The sequence below is a fragment of the Euwallacea fornicatus genome, chromosome 8 (assembly GCF_040115645.1).
Source record: "Euwallacea fornicatus isolate EFF26 chromosome 8, ASM4011564v1, whole genome shotgun sequence".
Taxonomy (NCBI): domain Eukaryota; kingdom Metazoa; phylum Arthropoda; class Insecta; order Coleoptera; family Curculionidae; genus Euwallacea; species Euwallacea fornicatus.
In genome coordinates this window covers 1,338,604-1,351,816 of record NC_089548.1, presented here as the reverse complement: position 1 = coordinate 1,351,816, position 13,213 = coordinate 1,338,604, and the positions used below count along the sequence as shown (strand labels likewise).

The following is a 13,213-nucleotide window of genomic DNA, read 5'->3' as shown; positions in this document are numbered from 1 at the left end:
GTTCTACATGTTCCCCATATATTTCCCGATTTATAGTTCAATATTTCCCAGATAAATGAAAATGTCGTTATATTTTCCATGTGAAAACCGTTTCCATCGCACCTCTTTGTTTGCGAAGCCTTTGGTTTTGACAGGTTATTGGCGCATCGCTAATGAATTAGTAATCTCATTTCCGTTCAATTAATATTTTACGAAAGCGAAGGAATTATCGTTTAGAACCGGATAATAAAAAATCCACTCACAAATGGATCATTTAACCAGATCTTTTTTCTGATAATAGATCCAGCCGAAAAGATCCGAATATCGCTTGGCGAGCACAAAAAGGGGCCGGAAAGAAGCAAAGTGTTCAGTCCGCTAAATGACTGAGATAACGATTAAGTCTATAAATCAATCGAAGTCGGGCTGTATGTTGCATTTTTATTAGCGATCCCGAAAGAAATCGGTCCGTAATCGAATCTTAGGGGATTTGCTCGTAATTTATATTTTTGTTCGGAAAATCCACGGGGAAACCATTGAGCTGAAAAAAATCGACGAAGCATGCAATATGAAGATCAAATTCCACGGAAGATCTTAATAAGAAGCGCAAGGGTTTTTGTTGAAATTTTGCTTTTAATGCATTTTTTCCTAAAATTTAGATTTAATAATGGCATCAAAGACTTTTTCCAACTCCTCAAAATGTGGTTTCGCTTACTTAATTATAGCGAGGACTGCGGTTTTCAGCATCCCTGTCCCACATTTCTCTCATAGGAATGATTATTAGTAAATAAAGCGATACAATTATCGCTGCGGTAGAGAGATCAGATAAAACTTGAAATGTTGAAAATCGGATGGGAGTCTCTCACGAACCTCTCAATACTGAACTAAACCAGTCGTTAGATGCTCCGAAAGTTGGATTTTAATGTCGCATTATTCGACCCTGCACTGCGATGCTTAATCGCCAGTTGGTCCGCTCTGGCTGGAAGAAGCTAATTTTTGGCCACCTAGTTGGACAGATTCCAAATTAATTTCAAAATTGAAAAGGGGCTCCTGAGATTCTGGAAAGGTCTGTTTTGTATAAAACTCTTTAAAATATCCACTAAAATATTGCGGATTTGCCGAGCCCCAGTCACTTTTGCGTGATAAATTTTCCCCAATATCGGCTCCCTCGTGGGACTTTTTCCAAGAATTTCGAGGTGCTAAATTCACAAATCACAGTTATCCCCTTATCCGATTAGCCTTAAAACTGGTCTAAGCCATGAATACCAATCAACACGCTTTATTGCCTTAAGCACTTAAAATCTGCCTGTTGGAAAGCAAGGCTTTAATAGTGTATTACATAATAAGTATGGTAAGTAAGTTGTTATCTCAGGCGAGTTCAATTAAAGCCGCAAAAAGATATATAATTGCGGGTTTTTGGTTCAATTCCCTCGAAAACTCCTGTATCCACTTTGGGCAACTTGGAGAAATGCGCTTTGTCCCGCTTTCGTGCATTAAAACGTAAACTGGAGAGCTTTTAGTAAGATGTACAAGGAATTGTGGTGGAACACAGAAGTCTTGGGCGTATGATCTTAGATGGAGAGCCGCCATGGGAAAATCCATACTTTTCGCCTCACCATAAGGTACAATAAGCGTACAATGTACAATCAGATTAGACCAAACTGCGGCTGGTATTCAACGTTTCCGCCCCTATAGACTCCGTAGTAGTGTTCGTGAGTATCTGAGGGGATGACCCGAAACATGAATCTCAAGCGCATACCTTGTATATTGTTACATATGGTACAAAGTAGGCCTCACATTTCGCAAGGAGATATCTAAGACAACTAGGTGGACACAGACAATAATACTAAATTTCCAGAGGCTTCAGATATGATCTTACATGATTTTTACACGGATTTTCACTTACTCCTCTTCACGACGTTCGTCAAACTTTTGTAAGTCGTTTTCGAAGTCTGATGAGAAAGTGGATAAAAAATTATGGACCTTAAGTACTTCAAAGGTTGAGACACGAGAAAATTGACGATGAAGTTATTTCCGAAGAGAAAGGAGACAACAAATCTCTGGGATTTTTTTAGCCGTTCCAAAGCGATGGTTTAATACATCATATAAATCTCATGCGAAGTTCACAAAATAGGGGAGTTCACTCAGAAATTTAATATTCACAAAGCAAACTTACATATTTAAAAGGCTTGGACGCGGTTCCTAAATAAGTTTGCCTTATTGAATAAGCTTAATATTTCTCGACAAGTAAAACGTCTAAAGCTCCTGTGAAAACTCAGATACACGGACTTTATTGAGTTGAGTTAAATTTTGAAATTTCTCTAACCCAATTTAACGTTATTGGCTGGTGTAACGGTGGTATTTCCAGAATTACATGGAGTCTTGGTACAACTGCTGGACAAAGTTCAGAAGTCTGTGCAATTAAAATATTTTCAAAGTTTGTTTACGATCAAACATCATAGCCACTCTTGGCTAACTGGCAAGGTCTCCTAATACAAATCAAACATTCATGGATAATGTTGTTGCTGAACTCTCACCCCCTTTGATATGTTTATTCCTTTGACTGAAATTTCATGGTGATGGAAGAGCCCATGTTGGTTAGGGCTATTTCCAATCGAACGGCCATCTTCAGTGACAGTCATTGGATCATACTGCTGCTTGGACACTGAGTTAATGTCTTTAAATCAGATGATGGCCTCCGCAAGGTGTGAGGTAGAGTTCAATTGCTTTCCCCAGAATTAAAAGCAAAGCATTCACTTACTAGGTGACCATTCGCATTTGAACATTTAGAGTTCTTCATGCTAACTCATGAGTTTTATTTTCATCGATTTGAGAAAATTTCGTGTTATAAAATTTAGCAAAAAGATTATGGTTCATCAGTGCGTTAAATGTTTTAAAGCAGTGTTGTGCAGTAGATTACGCTGGTGCTTTCCTCTGAAAGGAGCTAAATTACATATACCGGGTGTCCCGTACAACCTTCGACAATACTTCGCCTGATGGAAGGCCCATCCTTCAGAAGTCAGAAAATGAAAACCTAGCCTAAATGAAAATATCATAGATTTCGAGATATTTACACTTTTTTTCAAAATCGACGAAAACTAACATCACTTGATATTTCGTACTATTACTGTTACATCACTCCAAGCAAAGAAGCAAAAGTTCTGCATTAGTTTCGTTAATGGTCATTGTTCAAAACCACATCTATAGATTTTACATGTGTTTAATGTTTCCACCACATTACAATACTGTTTATTTACACTACTGAAGAAAATTAATACTAAATAATACTAATTTTACAAAAAAAAAGCTTAAGGCAAGTGTTCAAAATGACCCCCATTGACTCTTATGCACTTTTGGCATCTTTGTATAAACGACCTCTTTATTGATCGATATTGAGCTTCGTTAATTTCCTGCGCTCCTCTAAAGACCCTACCATTAAAGGGTATTGTAATGTGGTGGAAAAATTGTACTTGTTTCATCTAACGGGCCAACGAAATATATTCTGTTTAAGAAACACATACTTATTATACTATTTCAGAATCTAGAAAAATGGCGCTACTTTCTAAGCCTATGGGCATCATGATAGCCGTACATCTATTGCTACAGTAGGGAGCAAAAGTTACATAATAGATATGAAGTTATCAGGAATCCGTTAAAATAAAGATGTTTTTTTAAAAATCCGAAACATACATGTAAAATCTATCGATGTGGTTTTGAACAATGACCATTGACGAAACTAATACAGAAATTTTGCTTTTCTACTTGGAGTGGTGTAACAGTGATACCATGAAATATCAAGTGATATTAGTTTTTGTCTATTTTGAAAAAATGTAAATATCTCGAAATCCATGATATTTTCATTTAGGCTACTTTTTCATTTTCTGGCTTCTAAAGGATAGGCCTTCCATCAGGCGAAGTATTGTAGAAGGCTTACGGGACACCCCGTATAACATAATAAACTTACTTTGTTCATTTTTGAACAAAGACTCGATATCTGCAATTAGGGTCTGATGAGTACAAAAAGTTTTATAGTTTCATTCCGCTAATTTGCAACTTGCGGTAAATTTTGTTGGCGGTGGCTGAAAGATGACAAGATAAGTCTCTTACTAATTTCCTTAGAAAGGAAGGCGAAATGTGAATTCGTCCCATAAAACCCATAAAATTTTAAAAGATTATAGGAGTCAGGTATCGAAACAGTATCTCGAGTCACGCGTCATTGACAACGGTATTGACTTCCCAGCCTTTGAATTGTTTACTCTGATCAGATTCTAATTGACCTTGGACCATCATTTTTGGCTGACCCTCATATTGAGGATATCAAAGATTTCAGGTTTGCCAAACTTCAACAGATTTAATAATTATATCATTTTTGGAGCAGACGTCTTAAGAAATACCTTACTGGGAAACAGTACCGATTGAAGTGGAACAGTGATCATCCTCATCTTGGAATTAGTCAAATGGTTTGGTTTAAACGATAACCAACTACTCCCAGTGCACTAAAAGTTTATTCGGAAGAATGATAGAACTACACACGGATGTTATTGCATAAGTATATTGCAGAGTGATTTTTAAAGCAGTTTTTAAAACTTTTTACAAAGATGGGTCCATGCTCGTTTAGTTTTCAAGATACGGGAAAGCAAATCAAATATTCTTTGATATCTTTCGCTCAGCTAATTTTTTAAATTTTCATATCTGGAGTTTTTTTGGATGATAAATTCAAATTTATCGACGATTTAGATGTATCATCTAGAGGGCGCCACAAGGGAACACTGGGACACTTTTAAACAACTGCAACTTTTTTGTACCACAGTGTATGTCACCTTCGAGTAAAAAAATCTTTTTACCTACCTTGTCTGTTTAAAAAAACTATATCTTCTTGCCGTCGCTAGAAGCACTACAAGAAAAACGCATCTAAACCTGACCGTGAATGCTAAGTAACCAAAAGTGCTAAAATAACTAGTCGTAATGGTCGCTTGTAACGCCGTCTGGTAGACACAACTAAATGGTCGATAAATTTAAATTTCGCATCACAAAAAGGATACGAAACTTTATGAAATTAGCTGGAAGAGACCGAACGATATAAAAAAATATGTGATTTACCCCCCTTACCTTGAAAACTAAACGAGCAGAGACACATGTTTGCAAGAACTTTTCAAAACTGCTTAAAAAATCACCCTGGAAATATGGGACACTTATTCACTAACACCCTGTATTGGGGTACAAGAAACTGGCTTTGCTGGAAAAGTCCATAAAAGCATACTGGACACTCGGTGACTTACAGGCTCGTTGCGGTAAATAGCACACTGGGCAAATTTATGGAAGTTTTAACTAAAAGGTTAATTAAAGGATTAATCACACGATGACCTGCTACCCCCCTTGAGGTGGCAATTTATTTGGTAGAATACTGGAAGTCTTCAAGGACCTCAATAGAAACTGTCGAATAGCAAAACGGTAATGCTTTAGAATATGAGAGTTTCAGGCATTTCATTTTAGATTGTTTTTTTTTCAGAAATTTTCGTAATTTTGATTACTCATTTATTTTTGTTTTTATCCATTTGATTCATGTTTTCACTTAAATAGTGGAACAATGCTGAAACGGAAGCTCAGCTCGACAAATTTCACAAGCGAATAATTATGGTAAATTTCTTGTTTATGGGGAAGGAAGTTTGATCAAAGAAATGAAGTATTTGGAGACATTAAATCTGGATTATGGGATCCAGAAGCGAAGCAGGTAAACAAAATTTAAACTTCGTTTTCTCTTCGCCCCATTTCTCGACCTTTTCAATATGATTCGGTGCGTGTAATTCCTAAAATCCCGTCTTTTATCGTTAAACCTCCAGGACATGTTCAACGAAATATTAAATAAGTAAACGTCGGTAGTTCAACATGAACGATGTCGGCCTGTCTCGTGAAGGCAAACTTTTGTCGAATGATGGATTACCCACGCTGTCGCGTTTGATGTTTGCCAAGATTCCTCGGAGGAGTTTACGACTTTATTTAAGATCATGGAGAATCCTTTCTCAAACTTTTCCGTTCTGCAATTTGCAGTGCCACTTACAAGTTTCCCTCGCTAATTCGCTGTTGAAATTCGTAAATTTGTAATTTATGAAATCCGACCTTTAAGCTTCGCAACATCGTGCAATTTGTCAAATTTGAAGCTTTCCCTTTACTAGAGAACTTCCTCTGGTGCTTCAAATAAAATTATTGGCCAATTAAGCCTTTCAACATTGTTTAGGCAAATATTTATTTACACCAGCAAAATATTCATAAATTCCTAACTTGCGAATAGCGAGGGTAGCAAGAGTCTCATTTCAGAAAGATAGAGTAAAGTAAATTGACGAAAAAACTTACGGACGTCATGTTGTTATGACGGAACGAACTTCGCCTTCACGTTGAAACGCAAAGTTGAGCATAAACTTTGTTGATTTATATCTAAGGCGCCAGCAAAAGATAATAAACGTCTTTTAAATACTTTCCTGAAAACACAGTTCTCAGTGCTCCCCGAGCAGAAACAGCAGTTAGCTGATACTCTTCTATGACATATATTTAATTAAATACATGAAACTTTATCTCTCAGTGTAAAACACTTTTTAAGCTCAACTTAAAGTATGAAAGTTGTAGATAAGAGCTAAAGTGCCTAACAAGCAATAGGACTCAAATGAGGGACCAGTTTTAAACTTGTAAAGCGATATTCAGAGGATCAGCCACTTAAGCAGTCGTTTTATTAGGGTGAATAGTTGGGAAGTGTAACTACTCAGGACGAGTCCTCCAGTAATTTAACACGTTTCAAATTAGCCCTAAGGCCTACGTTATTACGTTTACTGAAGTTGCTGCAGTCTGTGATCATCCATTTCCGCGGACTACAACATGTCAGGTTGATTTCACATACAGGGTGGTCCTTGCCGACGCTTAGTCTTGGACATTTCGATGAGATACGAGGTCGGTTAAATTGAGTTGCGTAGTTTGGAATTCAGTTCAATATTTGAACCATTGAGATGGTTTTCGGTGATAATAAAGAAAATTAATTGAAATTGCGCCTTTCAAAGTTCCCCGTAAATGAAAAATCGAGTGGCGAAAAATCTGGTGAACCAACAGGTCAACGTGTTCAAAATGAGAAAAATGCATCAAACTCAGCTAAATTCGCATAATAAAATCGAAAATATTTCTGAAACGGTTGTTACCTTTGTGGATTGCACTGCAAATCTAGTTCCATCTAGGTAACTTGCACATTTCGATGCGAAACGTAATAACTTTCTAGGATTTCTCGTTTTTCTTCGCGTCAAAAATGACATTTTGTTAAGAAATCTTTATCAATTTTGTGGCTGTAGGAGGCCTTAAGCGAAATTCAGTCCACCTGTAAAAAAGTCTTTGTTGAAAAGTAGGAACGTAGTCACCAAAGTATTCTCGGCAAAATCAGGTTTTTGATATCCACATCCAACTGCAAGACTAAACCTCAATGTGTAATGTATCATCGTAATTAAAAAAAAAACCTGAATTCAAAAATGTTAAATTCCATCATGGCGCCCATAAGCAAAGACGAAGTTGTTAAAAATTCACACGTCGAATTTTAAATGTGACATCACCACTTTGCAGAAGAGGTAAAATTGGAATGATAAAGTGTAAATAATTTTGCGTTACTTCGCCGATAAGCCGAAGAAAAAATTCAAAAAAGGTTCTTTCAAAATTTCGGGCTTTTTCGAACATTTCCAAAAATCATCAAATTTTTCAAAATTTTTAAACAGCATAATTTTTAACTCCAAACCGCGCAGCTTTACTCCAATTTAACCGACCCCGTATCTTTCGCACCTACCGAGATCCCCATGGTTAAACTCTAAAAACGGAGACCCTGCACAGAACACATTAGGGTCACTAGTTTTACAACGACTTTCTTTTCTGCCGGTCGAAATGTCCCTAAACTTTTACCCTACGTGATAACTGGAATGGAATTAGCAAAACTGGACGTAGCTCTGAAACTGCAATACGCAATTCAAACTCCATATGGAGCCATTTGGGAAAGTTTCGAGTGTTCAGACCGTCATTAAAGGGTTTCATCAGGCAAAGCTCTCACATACGGCGAATTTCATTATTTTTCATGAATGGCCACTGAATTTCAGGAGCTGTTTGGAATTAGTAATATGGCTAGTTTTGAATAGAAAATAGGATCTGGTTGTTGAGGCGACCCATTTAAACGAAAATAGATTACTGGTGAAGTTTATCATTAGGTGAAAATAATAAACATTTTAACAATTTTAAATCTCCCAATAGCATGGGAATATGTTCCGCATCTAGTTTTAATGGAGTTTCAGTGTAATAGTGGAGACGATATCAAATTAATAATACTGGATGTATTAGGCCATTTTAGTTATGACATTTGGATATTCTCCCAGAGCTGAACCAGCCTCCAGCGATATAGCATTATGTAGGAATAAACGCATTAGCCGTCGGGTATTATATCGGAGTTAATAGCTGAATACAAAGATAAGCGCATAACACCATTTAACTGACGCTTATTCTCACTATTTGAATTTCGAGGGTACTGCGATTTCACAGGTCTTAGAAATCTAAAGTCAGTTAATTATGAACCAAGCTCCAGCGCAGCCTCCCGCCTCAGTAGGTCTAATTAATCTTGATAGCATTTGCTGGTGTTTCAATTAGCCACAAACAAGCAGACTTTCTTACCTACAAAGTTACAGAACACTTGCAGCACATCTTCCATCATAAAGCACACTTTACTCCACAACAGCATTATCTCTCGACTTAATTAACAAGTCTGCAAGGGCATCAGCCCTAACGACCCTAATTAAGTTCCAAAACATAATTTTTACTATGCTGCCCGAATGCCAGGAACGCACAATGAATTCTAATTATTTAGAAGCAAAGCTTAAAAGCCCATTTTGTGAAACTTCTTTATGGAAGCTCCTTGAGTTTTTAATATGGGATTTTCGAACAAAGCGAAAGCTTTTCTTTGCTAGTTCGGTTGCATATTTTACCCATTTCTCGTCTGAAAAGCATAGTTCCTAAGTTAGTTTACAGTGTAATTTGCTTGAGGCATGAGGCAGGATGTGTGTGAGTACGTATATATGATAGAAAGCTGAAGCTCTATATTAAATTCCATATTCAATGTTACCAGCATGTCGCGCTGATTTGGAATATGCTGGTAGAATATGTCTTGGTGGATATAGCAAATTAGCATTTCAATTTTCTTTCTTGACAAAAGCAGGCCAATCTCTCAAAATCTTTATTAAACATGAATCGCACGGTGCATGTATCAATTAAATTTTGTTTTTGAATTAAGTAAATTTCATTTCCGGTCAATTTACAGAGCACAACCCATTCCCCATTGCTCCGCGACCGAATTGAAACTAAATCCAACTTGCACTTTCTAGTTGTTTGGGCCACTTGAAACTTGTTTTCCTCAACATTCCCTATTCCATTAAATCAACAGTTCTTCAATTTATTGGCTCGATTTGATAGTTGTCCGAAGTGAAATAACATGGGAATTCCCTTTAATGAGAAAAGTCACAAAGGCCATTAGGAGCTGCTCCAACTTACTGAATAAAATCGCGTTAAAACCCACGAGTTGTTTCTATCAAGCCAACATCACCCTTAAAACACTCAATGAAAAATCATTTATTTAATCAATCCGTCGTCTAGCCAAAAAGCGAAATCTTGTAAGCAAATGATCTCCCCCCCGTGCCCTTGCGGCCCGAAATCTCGAAAATTTCCCTGAGGGAATGAAATTAGGTTTTGCGCCAACGGGAAAGGCTCTTATTTAATAAATACAAAAAGAGATATTATGGCTTAACGTTTGGATATTTAAGAAAACGACAAAGAGCCATCCCCAGAGCTTCAATCCAATCATTATTAGTGCAGCCGGAATGAAATTCAATGGTGAATTTAATAAAGCGTCAGAGAGGACATGGATTCAATTTCAATCCAATTATTAGGTAAATTAATGAGGAATAATAGTTGCTGTAAAGCCATAAAGAAATTGAATAAAACTCATTTTTGAGCTCACGCAGAGCTATGGGATTCCATTGATCATTACAGAGCTTTTCACTAGAGAAAAAAAGGGCTCAAAGGTAAATGGACTGAATACGCAAGACCATTCCGTTATAATATAGATTATAGGAAATAGCTGAACAGACGATGCTTTACTAGTGCACAACAACTTTCCTATAGTTCCAAAAACGTTCTTTCTCTTACGAGATGTTAGAAATTCCCAAATAGCGGGAAAATACCTATCCGTAATAAAAGAAATTTCTTAAATTCCTACAAATCCCCGTTAGCCCGACATATTTCGAAAGTCTATTAAAATCACCTAAGAGATCTTAAGTGTTTTAAAACACAAGTTTACACAACTGTTCCAACGTTCCAAAAATAGCTGACTCATAAATTGCCAGAAATTCTTCAAAGCTCAGAAAAAGCGGGAATCGTTGATCAGCTTTGATGGTGCCACCCCCTCCTTAATCCAGACATGATTTCGCTCTAACCTGAACTAACCTAAATTATTCTCGATTGTTCTGTTACATTAACAAATCAACGGATTAAAAAGTCCCCAATAAAATTTGTCGAAATCGATACGTGGATATAATCATTTCCGTATCTTAGTGAAGGATACATCAGGCGTCCATTAAATCACTATTTAGCTATGCTTGAATCATGTGCTCTTCCACATCCAATCCGAACATTACAATACACGTCGACGGGTTTGGTTATTTGCTGCAAAGGAAACAGAGATGAGAGGCAACGGAGCAATTATCCTGGATGTTAATTAATAGCTATTTGCTCTAGAAAGTTACACGGAGCTTATCAAGATAAATGGGAAATTATATAGGATGAAACAAGTTTGGGTTCATTAATTGGTTTCGACTCGAAGGAGTTTTTCGTTGGTTCTAGTTAAAATTCTGCAACGGTGTAGGTATTAAATTTGTCTCGTGTCGCAAATCTCGTGCACCAAGTGCTGCTATTGTCATCTCGAATTTCCATAACTTTTTTGCGGGTCGCGTCTAAAATAAATCTCCGGACCGGGCAATTCCGAGGAACTCAATTTGTTGTGGAAATTGTGCTTCCTTAAGTAACAGAATGAATAAACTTTATTCAATTTTATTTCGAATTCGTATCCAACTTCGTCCCTCCATTTTCATATATTAGGAAACTTGTTTAGAAGTTTAAAAGCGCCCCCGGAACTTTTCTTATTTAAGCATTAAAATGACACACCTGTCTGAAAGTTACAGGGCGGACGGGGGTGTTCCCTCCTCCAAAATGAGCCCCTGTATTTTATCCCACATTAAGAAGATAGAGCCCGTATTACGCGAAAAACATACGGTGTAAATAACTCAATTAAAACTCAATTCCCGGTATAAGCTATTCCCTCGTAGTATGGCGTACGTAACGTTGTTTAACGCGCAGGATTCATTGCTTGCTGCTAAACATGCCGTGTAATGAGCACAAAAGAATTTATATGGCAAAAATACCTTCCAAACTTCACTTTACAGTGTTAAAAAATGAAGATGGTGTTTTTCCATTCCGCTGCACTTTGCAAACCATTTTTAGACCAAACTGAAAATTTTCTCCATTCCCGTATTATTCCTGGTGGAATTTAGGGGGAAAATTAATTGAATGTAGTTGGAAAACGATAGTTCTGAGCGGTGGATGTTTTGACCTTCGGTATTATGCACTCTATCCCGCTTTTGAGCTGCACTAATTTTCTAATTGTTGCTCCCATTCAACAAAATCCACTTTAAAACGGATAATTTTTTATTCCATTAGTGCAGCTTTAATATTCATTTAGGATTTAAATTTGCGGTGTCACACCGTCTGATAAACAGTTGTCCAATTTACGTGATGCGAATAATTTAAACGTTATAACAATTCGAGAGGCGGTACCTATTTTTTTGCAGGCCTGTCGAGCCGGGCACGGAAATTATTCTCTAATTTGCTAGCATTTGATTTGCTTGTTTTCTTCGACAATGACGGTAATTTCCGCGACATGTTCATTAGCGTCATGTAACGGTTTCCAATGTAAATGTAACTCATTTTTTATGCAAGATCAATTTTCATGTTAAAATTTCCACGTGTTTGTTAATTCAGGTTTAAGTGTGATCCGAATTTGTTATTTGTAATCGCATAAATTTGCTACCGGAGAGGTGTGTCTGGCATCAACAAATGCACGATATTTATCGCGATAAGAAACAAGTTTTGATCTGTACCGCCAACGTAATATGATCAGTTTGTTCTTTCTCCAAGTTAACTTGGGCTAACCCGACCTAATCTGATGGTGGCTCATTCGTTCTAAGTCTTATCACCAAAGAATCATTCACGTAATAATTTCCATCGAAGACACGAACCCTTTCTTGTCTATTCCCACTGGCCAAAGAATTCCTGCAATATAGTAAGAACTTTTAAAAGCTTTGTCCAGGAGAGGAGAAGATTTTTCAGGCATTTTGCCAGCTGCAGATAACTCAGCCTCACGTTTCATCTGATAAATTTCGTCTCCATGCTAATTTAATGCCCTATATCTCTCTAGATCATCGCTGTTGCTGGCCCCATTTATTAACCGAGTTATAAAATGTACAGACCTGCTTTCATTATGAAATGAGACCTGTTTAGTCACCAGTTGCCGTCACAAAAACTGTAGCTAATGTTGAAAATTTGTGTAACAGCGGTTCCAGGGCGAGCCGTAGGGGAATTTTGACTCGCCCTGCAAAACACCGCTTTTCGCTCTCGTAACATAAATAACAATTTTATTGGTATCACCCTAACGTGTTGTACTGGAATTCGCATCGTTTTTAAACCTGACTCTCTAAATATAAAAATTTCCAGCAAATGCCTGGAGACATTTTACAAACCGAATTTTAAGTGTCGGCCTCTTACCTCAACATTCGATAGAAAGTGATAAAAACCCAGAAGAAAAAGAAGTAGCGGTCCATTTGACAAGAGGAAAAGGAGATACAAGATTGTGTGAATGGCGTTCTTGCTTATATTCATGTGTTTAGTGACAAAAGCCACGTCCATACTCGTCTGGAAGGAAATTTAAAGAAACTTTTTGCTTTATGGAGTCAATTTTTACCACTTGGAAAAAAATTGACCTTAAAATGAAATAATGCCGGCTTTTCTAAAACCGCAGAATTCTCATCCAATACTCTTTGCAAGTAAACGAAGTACTTTTCAGAAGTATCATTCATTAAACCTCCCCAAATGTATTTTCTCGGGCTCACAGAATTTCTCATATTCG

The 13,213-nt window shown here is 37.1% G+C and overlaps 1 protein-coding gene across 3 annotated transcripts in view; it reads right to left on the bottom strand.

Annotated features, from left to right (window-relative positions):
- The window catches only part of LOC136340656 (uncharacterized), a 70,575-nt gene that overhangs the window by 20,823 nt on the left and 36,539 nt on the right, over nt 1-13,213 (bottom strand). The window lies entirely within an intron of this gene.